This window comes from Eurosta solidaginis, chromosome X, assembly GCF_040869045.1.
Source record: "Eurosta solidaginis isolate ZX-2024a chromosome X, ASM4086904v1, whole genome shotgun sequence".
NCBI lineage: Eukaryota > Metazoa > Arthropoda > Insecta > Diptera > Tephritidae > Eurosta > Eurosta solidaginis.
This window is the reverse complement of record NC_090324.1, coordinates 191,842,977-191,855,590: the sequence shown is the minus strand read 5'-3', so window position 1 is coordinate 191,855,590 and position 12,614 is coordinate 191,842,977. Positions and strand designations below refer to the sequence as shown.

At 37.3% G+C, this 12,614-nt stretch overlaps 1 non-coding gene across 1 annotated transcript; it reads left to right on the top strand.

The window, feature by feature from the left end:
* Positions 1–1,489: 1,489 nt before the first annotated feature.
* On the top strand, positions 1,490–1,593 carry LOC137235611 (U6 spliceosomal RNA). The gene has a single exon (XR_010948003.1). It is a non-coding gene; the product is annotated as a U6 spliceosomal RNA (small nuclear RNA).
* The last annotated feature ends 11,021 nt before the right edge of the window (positions 1,594–12,614 follow it).

The window sequence follows — 12,614 nt, the reverse complement described above, 5'->3', positions numbered from 1 at the left end:
ACGGAGGGCCAACAGACACGCGCAAAAACATAAGCACAGCGCATGCCCAATTACCATCACCGCCAAAGAGGTTGAGGATGCCATCGGTCATGCTAAACCATTTAAAGCGGTAGGCCCTGACGGCATAGCCATGCCGATGCTTAAAAGCCTAGGAAATGAGGCTTTTAAATATTTAGCACATGTCTTCAACTTGTCTCTTTCCACATTTGTCATTCCCGAAAAATGGAAAATGGAGGTGGTCCCGCTACTAAAGCCTGGGAAACCAGCTAACATAGGAGATTCATATCGCCCGATATCTCTCCTATCGTCAGTAGCTAAGACACTTGAAGCCATCTTACTGCCCTATTTCAAGGCATATTTACCACTAGCCTCTTATCAGCATGGCTTTAGACACAGCAATACCACCGCGCTAAATGCCATTAGCACCCAGATAAATTGCGGTTTAAATCAAAACCCCACCATAGAACAGTACACGTTGCGCTAGACCTATCAAAAGCTCTTGATACGTTCAACCATGGCACGTTACTGCAAGACCTGGAAGGGTCTGACCTATTTGGGTGGACGGCAGACACCGGTGCAATTTCGAAACGAAACATCTAAACCAAGGAGAGTTAAACAAGGGGTGCCACTGGGTGGTGTCCTATCCCCACTTTTGTTTAACTTCTACATATCAAAGCTACCTTGGCCACCAGAAGGAGTTACTATCGTTTCTTACGCCGATGACTGAACAATAATGGCCACAGGCCCAGGCCCACAGATCGATGAGCTATGCAACAAAATAAACGGCTACGTCCCTGATCTCTCCAGTTTCTTCACCTCGCGAAACCTGACCTTATCACTGACTAAATCATCGGCGACTTTATTTACAACTTGGACGTTGTAGTGTAAACAGCCAACAATTTAATGCCAAATCTTTAAATCAGCTAATATGCTACCCTGTAACAAAAATAGTCTAAATGTTCATCAACACATAAAAAGGCATCTGATAATTGTTGCTGACATAGCCATTCACACGATTTAATACAGGTGTGTATACAACACACGACCAAACCAAATTTGCATTCCAGCAAATTTGCGAACGTTGCATTTCCCAGAGGAATCACAACTCAACACAGGTGTGTAGGTACATATTTTGTATTGGGTTGTATGTAGTTATGTAAGTATGTATGCTTAATGTAAATATGCATATAAGTATGTATGCTTAAAGTAAATATGGATGTAAGAATATGTTTAGAATAATTTAGTATAAATAAGCTGACAATATTTGAATAAAAAGCATTCTCACATTGATGTTAAAAACACACACAACCAATTACGTCATTTTAATCTTTTATATGGCGATCCTGCCTATGATTCTACTGGCTGATTATTCAGCCTAATTCATTGGTAAGGATTTTTCTGGCTGATTACAGCCTAAGCCTTTTAAAATAAAAAAAAGAGAAGAGAAATGATAATTCAATTCGGGCACCAACAGTAAAAATTGCGGCAATTGGAAGACCTCAACAAAACATACATCGTTCCAATGTAACAGAGAAGATCAACATGGCCCCTGCGCAAGGATGACACCGAAATAGTGAAGTGTTCAGGACTAGCAGCTAATAATTATAAGTATAATACCTATATTAGCTTAATTTTGACAATTTAAAAATTATTTTTAAGCAGGCAAATATTCGGGCAACCTAACGGCGCCCTATAATAATAATTACAAAAATAAAAAACAAAAAAATAAAATAAAATACAATTTTGTAAAACTATTGACTTAAAATTATGGAAAGACCAAGGAAAATTAAAACTTATTTAAAAGGCCCACTTGAGGACCTTAAAAATGAAATTAAAATTGTAGATGAGGAAAAAACTCTAATTTGGTTAAAAAGTCATTGGAAACTTTTTGAGATGCCTGTGGAACCAACAATATGGAATGTTAGGAACCCACACGCAACAGCAGCTGAAGAGTTATATAGATGGGAAGTCAAATTTATGGGAAGAAAAGATTAAAATATTGAAAAAAAAATTTTTTGTAAAAGAAAAAAAAAAACAAAAAAAAATTGTTTGTCTTCGTATTTTTTACGATGGGAGGCCAAGAATCAAAAATAGAAAAACCAACGGCAAACGTTGTAAACACAGTCTAAGTAGTAGACCATACTGAGGCACAAGATACTATTAAGATCATGCTTCTAATCATCTGCGTAGTTAGCTGCATCAGTTTGTTTCTGAAACTCTACTCAACCTAAAAAAGCGATATGCCAGCCGCGCCAACGGTTTAGATAAGGTTTAACTAAATTTTAACTACCATCCCCAATGGGCAAATGGGAAGATATCGTTAAACTACTCTTAGAAGAAAAAACGATAGGAGAAAAATCTTACAAATGTAATAATAACAAGTAAGGAAGGCTAAGTTCGGGTGTAACCGAACATTACATACTCAGTTGAGAGCTATGGAGACAAAGTAAGGGAAAATCACCATGTAGGAAAATTAACCTAGGGTAACCCTGGAATGTGTTTGTATGACATGTGTATCAAATGGATGGTATCAAAGAGTATTTTAAGAGGGGCATGGTTCTATAGGTGGACGCCATTTAGGGATATCGCCATAAAGGTGGACCAGGGTTGACTCTAGAATGCGTTTGTACAATATGAGTATCAAATGAAAGGTGTTAATGAGTATTTTAAAAGGGAGTGGGCCTTAGTTCTATAGGTGGATGCCTTTTCGAGATATCGCCATAAAGGTGCACCAGGGGTGACTCTAGAATTTGTTTGTACGATATGGGTATCAAATGAAAAGTGTTAATGAGTTTTTTAAAAGGGAGTGGGCCTTAGTTCTATAGGTGGACGCCTTTTCGAAATATCGCCATAAAGGTAGACCAGGGGCGACTCTACAATTTGTTTGTACGATATGGGTATCAAATGAAAGGTGTTAAAGAGTATTTTAAAAGGGAGTGGGCCTTAGTTCTATATGTGGACGCCTTTTCGAGATATCGCCATAAAGGTGGACCAGGGGTGACTCTAGAATGCGTTTGTACGATATGGGTATCAAATGAAAGGTGTTAATGCGTATTTTAAAAGAGAGTGGGCCTTAGTTCTATAGGTGGACGCCTTTTCGAGATATGTTCATAAAGGTGGACCAGGGGTGACTCTAGAATTTGTTTGTACGATATGGGTATCAAATGAAAAGTGTTAATGAGTTTTTTAAAAGGGAGTAGGCCTTAGTTCTATAGGTGGACGCCTCTTCGGGATATCGCCATAAAGGTGGACCAGGGGTGACTCTAGAATCTGGTTGTACGATATGGGTATCAAATGAAAGGTGTTAATGAGAATTTTAAAAGGGAGTGGGCCTTAGTTCTATAGGTGGATGCCTTTTCGGGATATCGTTATAAAGGTGGACCAGGGTTGACTCTAGAATGCGTTGGTAAAATATGGGTATCAAACGAAAGATTATAATGAGTATTTTAAAAGGGAGTGGGCCTTAGTTCTATAGGTGGACGCCTTTTCGAGATATCGCCATAAAGGTGGACCAGGGGTGACTCTGTAATGCGTTTGTACGATATCGGTATCAAATTAAAGGTATTAATAAGGGTTTTAAGAGGGAGTGGTTGTAGTTGTATATGTGAAGGCGTTTTCGAGATATCGCCCAAAATGTGGACCAGGGTGACCCAGACCATCATCTGTCGGGTACCGCTAATTTATTTATATATGTAATACCACGAACAGTATTCCTGCCGAGATTCCAAGGGCTTTTGATCTCGCCCTGCAGAAGTTTTTCATTTTATTTTACTTAATATGGAAGGTGCCACACCCATTTTACAAAGTTTTTTCCTTAAGTTATATTTTGCGTCAATAAACCAATCCAAATACCATGTTTTATCCCTTGTTTCGTATTTGGTATAGAATTATGGCATTTTTTTTTTCATTTTTCGTAATTTTCGATATCGAAAAAGTGGGCGTGGTCATAGTCGGATTTCGGCCATTTTTTATACCAATACAAAGTGAGTTCAGATAATTACGTAAACTTAGTTTAGTAAAGATATATCAATTTTTGCTCAAGTTATTGTGTTAGCGGCCGAGCGGAAGGACAGACGGTCAACTGTATATAAAAATTGGGCGTGGCTTCAAACGATTTCGCCCATTTTCACAGAAAACCGATATCGTCCTAGAATCTTAGCCCCTACCAAATTTCACAAGGATTGATAAATTTTTGTTCGACTTATGGCAATAAAAGTATCCTAGACAAATTATATGAAAAAGGGCGGAGCCACGCCCATTTTGAAAATTTCTTTTATTTTTGTATTTTGTTGCTCCATATCATTACTGGAGTTGAATGTTGATATAATTTACTTATATACTGTAAAGATATTAACTTTTTTTTTAAATTTGACTTAAAATTTTTTTTTTTAAGTGGGCGTGGTCGTTCTCCGATCTTGCTAATTTTTATTAAGCATGCATATAGAAATAGCAGTAACGTTCCTAACGACTGCCAAATTACAGCTTGCAAAACTTCTAAATTACCTTCTTTGAAAAGTGGGCGGTGCCACGTCCATTGTCCAAAATTTTACAAATTTTCTATTCCGCGTCATACGTTCAACTCATCTACCAAGTTTCATCGCTTTATTCGTCTTTGGTAATGAATTATCGCACTTTTTCGATTTTTCAAAATTTTCGATATCGAAAAAGTGGGCGTGGTTATAGTCCGATATCGTTCATTTTAAATAGCGATCTGAGATGAGTGCCCAGAAACCTATATACCAAATTTCAGCAAGATACCTCAAAATTTACTCAAGTTATCGTGTTAACGGACGGACGGACGGACATGGCTCAATCAAATTTTTTTTTCGGTACTGATGATTTTGATATATGGAAGTCTATATATATCTCGATTCCTTTATACCTGTACAACCAACCGTTATCCAATCAAAGTTAATATACTCTGTGAGCACTGCTCAACTGAGAATAAAAATACAAAAGTAAAGGCAGAAACAGTAGTAAAGCATCTTAAAATAATAGTTGAAGCATTTAACAGAATAGGAAAAACAATCCAATAGTTAAACGGTAAACTATACGGCAATCGAAAAAACCAAGCATATCAAATTTTTGCCAGCGTTAGAGACAAATTGGTGTCCTCACTGCCAAGATATGAAATAGAATTCATAGTACCAACGAGTTACAAGAAGGAAATAGAAATAGACTTTAGCACATTCCTGCTGGAGGCACCCTCCGATTTAGGAGAAGAACCAGAAGTAGAGCAAAAAGAAGAGGAAAAACAGGAACAAAAGGAAATTTTAACAGAGACAGAAAACTCCCAAACAAGAAAAGACAAAATGGCACAAACCACAGTAGAATTCTTAAAAACAGCTTGTCAATTCTACCTGAGTTTGATGGTAAACATGAGAACTTACATAGCTTCTTAGACGCACTAGATATCCTAGGACAAATTAAGGATGCTCACGAGACCATAACAGTCTCTATGATAAAAACAAAGCTCAAGGGAACAGCTAGAAACCTTTTGAGCACTGGAAATTCAATACTAGCAATAAGACAAAAGTTGAGTTCAGCAATTAAAGTTGAATCTGTAGAAATTTTGACTCCTAAACGTCCAACAGCGCAGTAAAACAGCTAACCAGTACACTGCTGAAATCAAAAAATTAACAGAATAGTTGGAAGGTGCTTACATATCTGACGGTCTTGCACCTGATGTGGCAACCAAATATGCCACACCATCAGCTGTAAAGTGAAATGTTTGGAGAAAATGAAAAGAAGTCCGTCTGGGTTAGTTCAATAATTTATGTTGGACAATATTGTAATACGATTATTACTAAAATATATTTGGAGTTCATGATACGTATTATTGCAAGTGTGTTACAGTGAGTATGAAGCATAATGCTAAATTTAAGTGGGTTCGACTTATAATGCTACACCATCCGCCTTAGAAAAAAGACTAGACTCCTCTCTATGTGGTATTAAAGTAAAATTGTTATTTTCGTCAATTTTCTTTACTTTATACCGTCGTTTATATCTATGGTCTAGTTTATGGCTATCTTCTTCTCTTACTAATACTAAATCTCCTAATTTTATTTCCTTACTGGTGCTACTTTTATCATAATTAACTTTTTGTTTTTCCTTAGCTTCTTTTACAAATTTTCTAGCTCTTTGTTGTGCTATTTGAAGTCTATATTTAATTTCCTTATCATATGCCTCGTGATTATATACTGGGCTTATTTTATTCTCTTTTAAGAATTCGTACCTCGGGGGATTTTTCGCAAATATAAGCTCGTAAGGGCAATAGTTGTGTACGGTTGATGGGGTCGCGATGTAGCAGTACGCGAAATATTTTAGGTATTCATCCCAATCATTTTTGTCACTGGATATGTATGAACGTACATATTCATTAAACGTTCTATGACTACGCTCTACAGTGCCCAAAGTTTGATGATGGTATGGTGTTGAGTTTTTGTGCTCAACTTTTAGCAATTTGCACAGCTCTTCGAATAATTTATTTTTGTATTCGGATCCCATATCTGTTAGGATTGTTTTCATGGGACCATAAATCAAAATGAAATGCTCGAATATAGCTTTAGCAACTATTAGCGCATGTTTGCTTGGGACTGGGATTGCTACTAAGTATTTTGTGAGATTGCATATAATGGTAACTGCGTATTCGTTTCCGTTTATTGACCTTGGCAATGGTCCGACGGTATCGATCGGTACTATATCGAAAGCTCTTGGAGGTGTCTCCGTTATTGTCATTGGTTCTTTTATATGCTTATTTATCTTGATTTTCTGACAGTGAATGCAGCTTTTTACGTATTTTCTTACGTCATTTTTCATGTTTTTCCAGCTATATTTCTGCTTGATTTTATTTGTCATGCCATTTATTCCTGGGTGGCCACCACTAATAGGATCGTCATGATATTTTTGCAGAATTTCCTTAATTTTCCCGGGATTAGTCACATTTATAACCTCTGGGTTTAGTGCAATTGTTAGTTTTTTGAGAACCTTCTTTCCTTTTTCAATAAATTTGCCTACTGCAGTATAATTTCTTTTAAACAATTTGTCCCCTAAGGACAACTGTATTCGTACAAGGCCTAAATTGCCGGCTTCTTTTTCGAGCCTGGTAAAGAATTGTCCTAAGTCAATCTTATCCTCAACAATTAGGTTGCTTGTATCAAAATCGCTACAAATTTTCTTTCCTTTTTTGAAATAGAATTTCAAAAGGTTGAAAACGAGCTCGACTAGTCTTTTTACTTCAAATTTATTTAGCGCTTCGTATATTTTGGGATTCTCTGTGTGACTTTATTCAATTTTAATGTTATTTTTTATATTTTTAGCTGCTGATCTAGTTGAAACTTTCATTATTTTGCATACCTCTACTGACATTTCTTTTAAATTTGTTATGTTAATGCGAGACAATGCGTCCGCGACGTGATTTTCTTTTCCAGCACATCGAGTCTTACTCGTGTTAACTTAGATGAAGGACTCTTCATCGAAAAAAGGTATGTTAAAGGGCGATGGTCGGTTTTGATTTTGAATTTTCTACCATAAACGTATTGTCTGAAGAATGTTATGGCCCAATGGATTGCTGCTAGTTCTTTTTCTATAGTAGCTTTGTTTGTTTCACCTTTTGTAAAGGATCTAGAGGCGCAAGCTATTGGTAACTGTTTGCCATCATGTTGCTGGCTAAGGACTGCTCCGCAAGCATACCCACTAGCGTCTGTTGTTATGCAGAATTCTTTATTGAAGTCGGGGTATTGCAGAAGTTTTGGGCTGATTAATGCTTCCTTTAAATAGACAAAAGCTTTTTGACATTCTTCTGTCCAGTCGAAGGAAACATTCTTTTTGCAAAGCCTAGTTAATTTTCTTGAGTATTCTGTGAAATTCGGTACAAATCTTCTGTAAAATTGCAAAACGCTACGAATCTTTTAACTTTATCTGCTGTTTTTGGTGTTGGGTAATTTTGAACTATTTCAAATTTGCTAAATAAGTTACCTCTTCGCTGAAAAATAGGCATTTATCTGGATGTAATTTTAAGTTGTATTTCCTACAAGTAGCAAAAACATCTCTTAAGTTTTTCAGCATATGTTTTTCTGAACACCCTAGTACAACTAAATCATCAATATATAGAAATGCTTGGGATGGTTTGAGGCCTGCAAATGCCAGTGTCATCATTCTTTGAAATGAGTTTGGTGCTACTTTTAATCCATAGAGTAGTCTTTTAAATCTATATGTACCATTTTCTGCTGTGAATGAGGTTATATCTCTAGAATCTTGGTGTAATTCTATTTGGTGAAAACCTTACATAAGGTCAAGGCATGAAAAATATTTTGCTCTTCCAAGTTGGTCTTAAATATCATCAATTCTTGGAACTGGGAATTTATCTGCTGCTAGTTTTTTGTTTACTTGTCTGTAGTCAACTACCAGTCTCCATCTTTTTTCAGTATTACCTGGTAGTGATTTTTTAGGTACCAGTAAAATTGGGCTGTTGTACTCTGATATTGAGGGTTCTATAATACCATCTTGGATCAATTTATTAACCTGTTTGCTTATTTCCCCTTTTTGAGTTTCGGACAATCTATAATTTTTTATGTATACTGGGGTGTCATCTTTAATGTGTAATTTTTGTTTATAAAAATTATTAGAGGCGATTGGTTCTGTTTCTAGTGCAAATATGTCTATGAATTCTGTGCATAATGAGGTTAATTCTGAATTGACAAATTTTGGCAAATTTTTGGTTAATCTTTTTAACTTTTCTGTGTCATTACTCTGTTTATTGTGTGTGTTTGTTTTAATTAAATTGTAGTCATCTAAATTTTCAGTATGTATTTTGTAATTTTGAATAGTTGTGTTTTTATGTGTGGTGTTTAGAATTCTGACAAAAGTTTGTTCTTTATTTGTGATTGTGTTCGCTATGAAGATTCCTTCAGATAATTTTTGATGGGGTATGAAGATGGTTTTATTATCAGAGTTTACTGTTACTTGTCTAATGACTTCAGATCTAGCAGGGATCGTAATTGTGTTGGCAGACAGATAATTTGTTAGGTACATTGTAATTGTTTGGGAAAAATCATATGGTCTTAGGATTAGTTTATCTTCATTTGTGCCATAATCTATAATAATAATTATAATAATTATTATATTATAATAATAATTATATTCCTTTATAAAGTCCAAACCTATTATACCATCACACGATATTGGAAAATCGTCTTCTACGACGTGAAATTTATGATAAATTAAAAGGTCATCGCCTTTTAAATCAGTTTTAATTGTGCCTAGTGTACTGGTTATACCCTGACCAAAGCCCTTTCGGTCTGTTATTTGTTATACTCAGTTGAGCAGAGCTCACAGAGTATATTAAGTTTGATTGGATAACGGTTGGTTGTACATATATAAAGGAATCGAAATCAAAATAATCAGGATCGAAAAAAAATTTGATTGAGCCATGTCCGTCCGTCCGTCCGTCCGTCCGTCCGTCCGTCCGTCCGTCCGTTAACACGATAACTTGAGTAAATTTTGAGGTATCTTGATGAAATTTGGTATGTAGGTTCCTGAGCACTCATCTCAGATCACTATTTAAAATGAACGATATCGGACTATAACCACGCCCACTTTTTCGATATCGAAAATTTCGAAAAACCGAAAAAATGCGATAATTCATTGCCAAAGGCGGTTAAAGCGATGAAACTTGGTAGATGGGTTGAAGTTATGACGCAGAATAGAAAACTAGTAAGATTTTGGACAATGGGCGTGGCACCGCCCACTTTTACAAGAAGGTAATTTAAAAGTTTTGCAAGCTGTAATTTGGCAGTCGTTGAAGATATCATGATGAAATTTGGCAGGAACGTTACTACTATTACTATATATGTGCTAAATAAAAATTAGCAAAATTGGATGAAGAACACACCCATATAATGCAACAAAATCCAAAAATAAAAGAAAATTTCAAAATGGGCGTGGATCCGCCCATTTTCATTTAGTTTGTCTAGAATACTTTTAATGCCATAAGTCGAACAAAAATTTACCAATCCTTCTCAAATTTGGTAGGAGCATAGATTCTGTGACGATAACTGTTCTCTGTAAAAATGGGCGAAATCGGTGGAAGCCACGCCCAGTTTTTATACACAGTCCACCGTCTGTCCTTCCGCTCGGCCGTTAACACAATAACTTGAGCAAAAACCGATATATCTTTACTAAACTTAGCCCACGTACTTATCTGAACTCACTTTATCTTGGTATAAAAAATGGCCGAAATCCGACCATAACCACGCCCACTTTATCGATATCGAAAATTACGAAAAATGAAAAAAAATGCCATAATTCTATACCAACTACGAAAAAAGGGATGAAACATGGTAACTGGATTGGTTTATTAACGCAAAATATAACTTTGGAAAAAACTTTGTAAAATGGGTGTGACACCTACCATATTAAGTAGAAGAAAATGAAAAAGTTCTACAAGGCGAAATCAACAGCCCTTGGAATCTTGGCAGGAATACTGTTAGTGGTATTGCATATATAAATGAATTAGCAGTACCCGACAGATGCTTTTCTGGATCACCTGGTCCACATTTTGGTCGATATCGCGAGAACGCCTTCACATATACATCTAAGGGCCACTCGCTTTTAAAACCCTCATTAATACTTTTAATTTGATATCCATATCGTACAAACACATTCTAGAATCACCCTGGCCCACCCTAATGGCGATATCTCGAAAAGGCGTCCACCTATAGACCTAATGCCCACTCCCTCTTAAAATGCTCAGTAACACCTTTCGTTTGATACCCATATCGTACAAACATTCTAGAGTCACCCCTGGCCCACCCTAATGGCGATATCTCGAAAAGGCGACCACCTATATACCTAATGTCCACTCCCTCTTAAAATGCTCAGTAACACCTTTCGTTTGATACCCATATCGTACAAACATTCTAGAGTCACCCCTGGCCCACCCTAATGGCGATATCTCGAAAAGGCGTCCACCTATAGACCTAATGCCCACTCCCTCTTAAAATGCTCAGTAACACCTTTCGTTTGATACCCATATCGTACAAACATTCTAGAGTCACCCCTGGCCCACCCTAATGGCGATATCTCGAAAAGGCGTCCACATATAGACCTAATGCCCACTCCCTCTTAAAATGCTCAGTAACACCTTTCGTTTGATACCCATATCGTACAAACATTGTAGAGTCACCCTTGGTCCACCTTTATGGCGATATCTCGAAAAGGCGTCCACCTATAGAACTAAGGATTACTCCCTTTTAAAATACTCATTACCACCTTTCATTTGATACCCATATCGTACAAACACATTCTAGAGTCACCCTGGCCCACCCTAATGGCGATATCTCGAAAAGGCGTCCACCTATAGACCTAATGCCCACTCCCTCTTAAAATGATCAGTAACACCTTTCGTTTGATACCCATATCGTACAAACATTCTAGAGTCACCCCTGGCCCACCCTAATGGCGATATCTCGAAAAGGCGTCCACCTATAGACCTAATGCCCACTCCCTCTTAAAATGCTCAGTAACACCTTTCGTTTGATATCCATATCGTACAAACATTCTAGAGTCACCCTTGGTCCACGTTTATGGCGATATCTCGAAAAGGCGTCCACCTATAGAACTAAGGATTACTCCCTTTTAAAACACTCATTACCACCTTTCATTTGATACCCATATCGTACAAAAACATTCTGGAGTCACCCCTTTCCCACCCTAATGGCGATATCTCGAAAAGGCGTCCACCTATAGACCTAATGCCCACTCCCTCTTAAAATGCTCAGTAACACCTTTCGTTTGATACCCATATCGTACAAACATTCTAGAGTCACCCCTGGCTCACCCTAATGGCGATATCTCGAAAAGGCGTCCACCTATAGACCTAATGCCCACTCCATCTTAAAATGATCAGTAACACCTTTCGTTTGATACCCATATCGTACAAACACAATCTAGAGTCACCCCTGGCCCACCCTAATGACGATACCTCGAAAAGGCGTCCACCTATAGACCTCATGCCCACTTCCTCTTAAAATGCTCAGTAGCACCTTTCGTTTGATACCCATATCGTACAAACATTCTAGAGTCACCATTGGTCCACCTTTATGGCGATATCTCGAAAAGGCGTCCACCTATAGAACTAAGGATTACTCCCTTTTAAAATACTCATTACCATCTTTCATTTGATACCCATATCATACAAACACATTCTGGAGTCACCCCTGGCCCACCCTAATGGCGACATTTCGAAAAGGCGTGCACCTATAGACCTAATGCCCACTCCCTCTTAAAATGCTCAGTAACACCTTTCATTTGATTCCCATATCGTTCAACTAGAGACACCCCTGGTCCACCTTTATGGCGATATCTCGAAACGGCGTCCACCTATGGAACTAAGGATCACTGCTTTTCAAAATATTCATTAACAGCTTTCATTTGATACCCATATCGTACAAACATATTCTAGAGTCACCCCTGGTCCACCTTTATGGCGATTTCTCGAAAAGGCGTTCACCTATAGAACTAAAGCCCATTCCCTTTTAAAGTACTCATTATCACCTTTCATTTGATACCCATATCGTACAAACACATTCTAGAGTCAGCCCTGGTCCACCTTT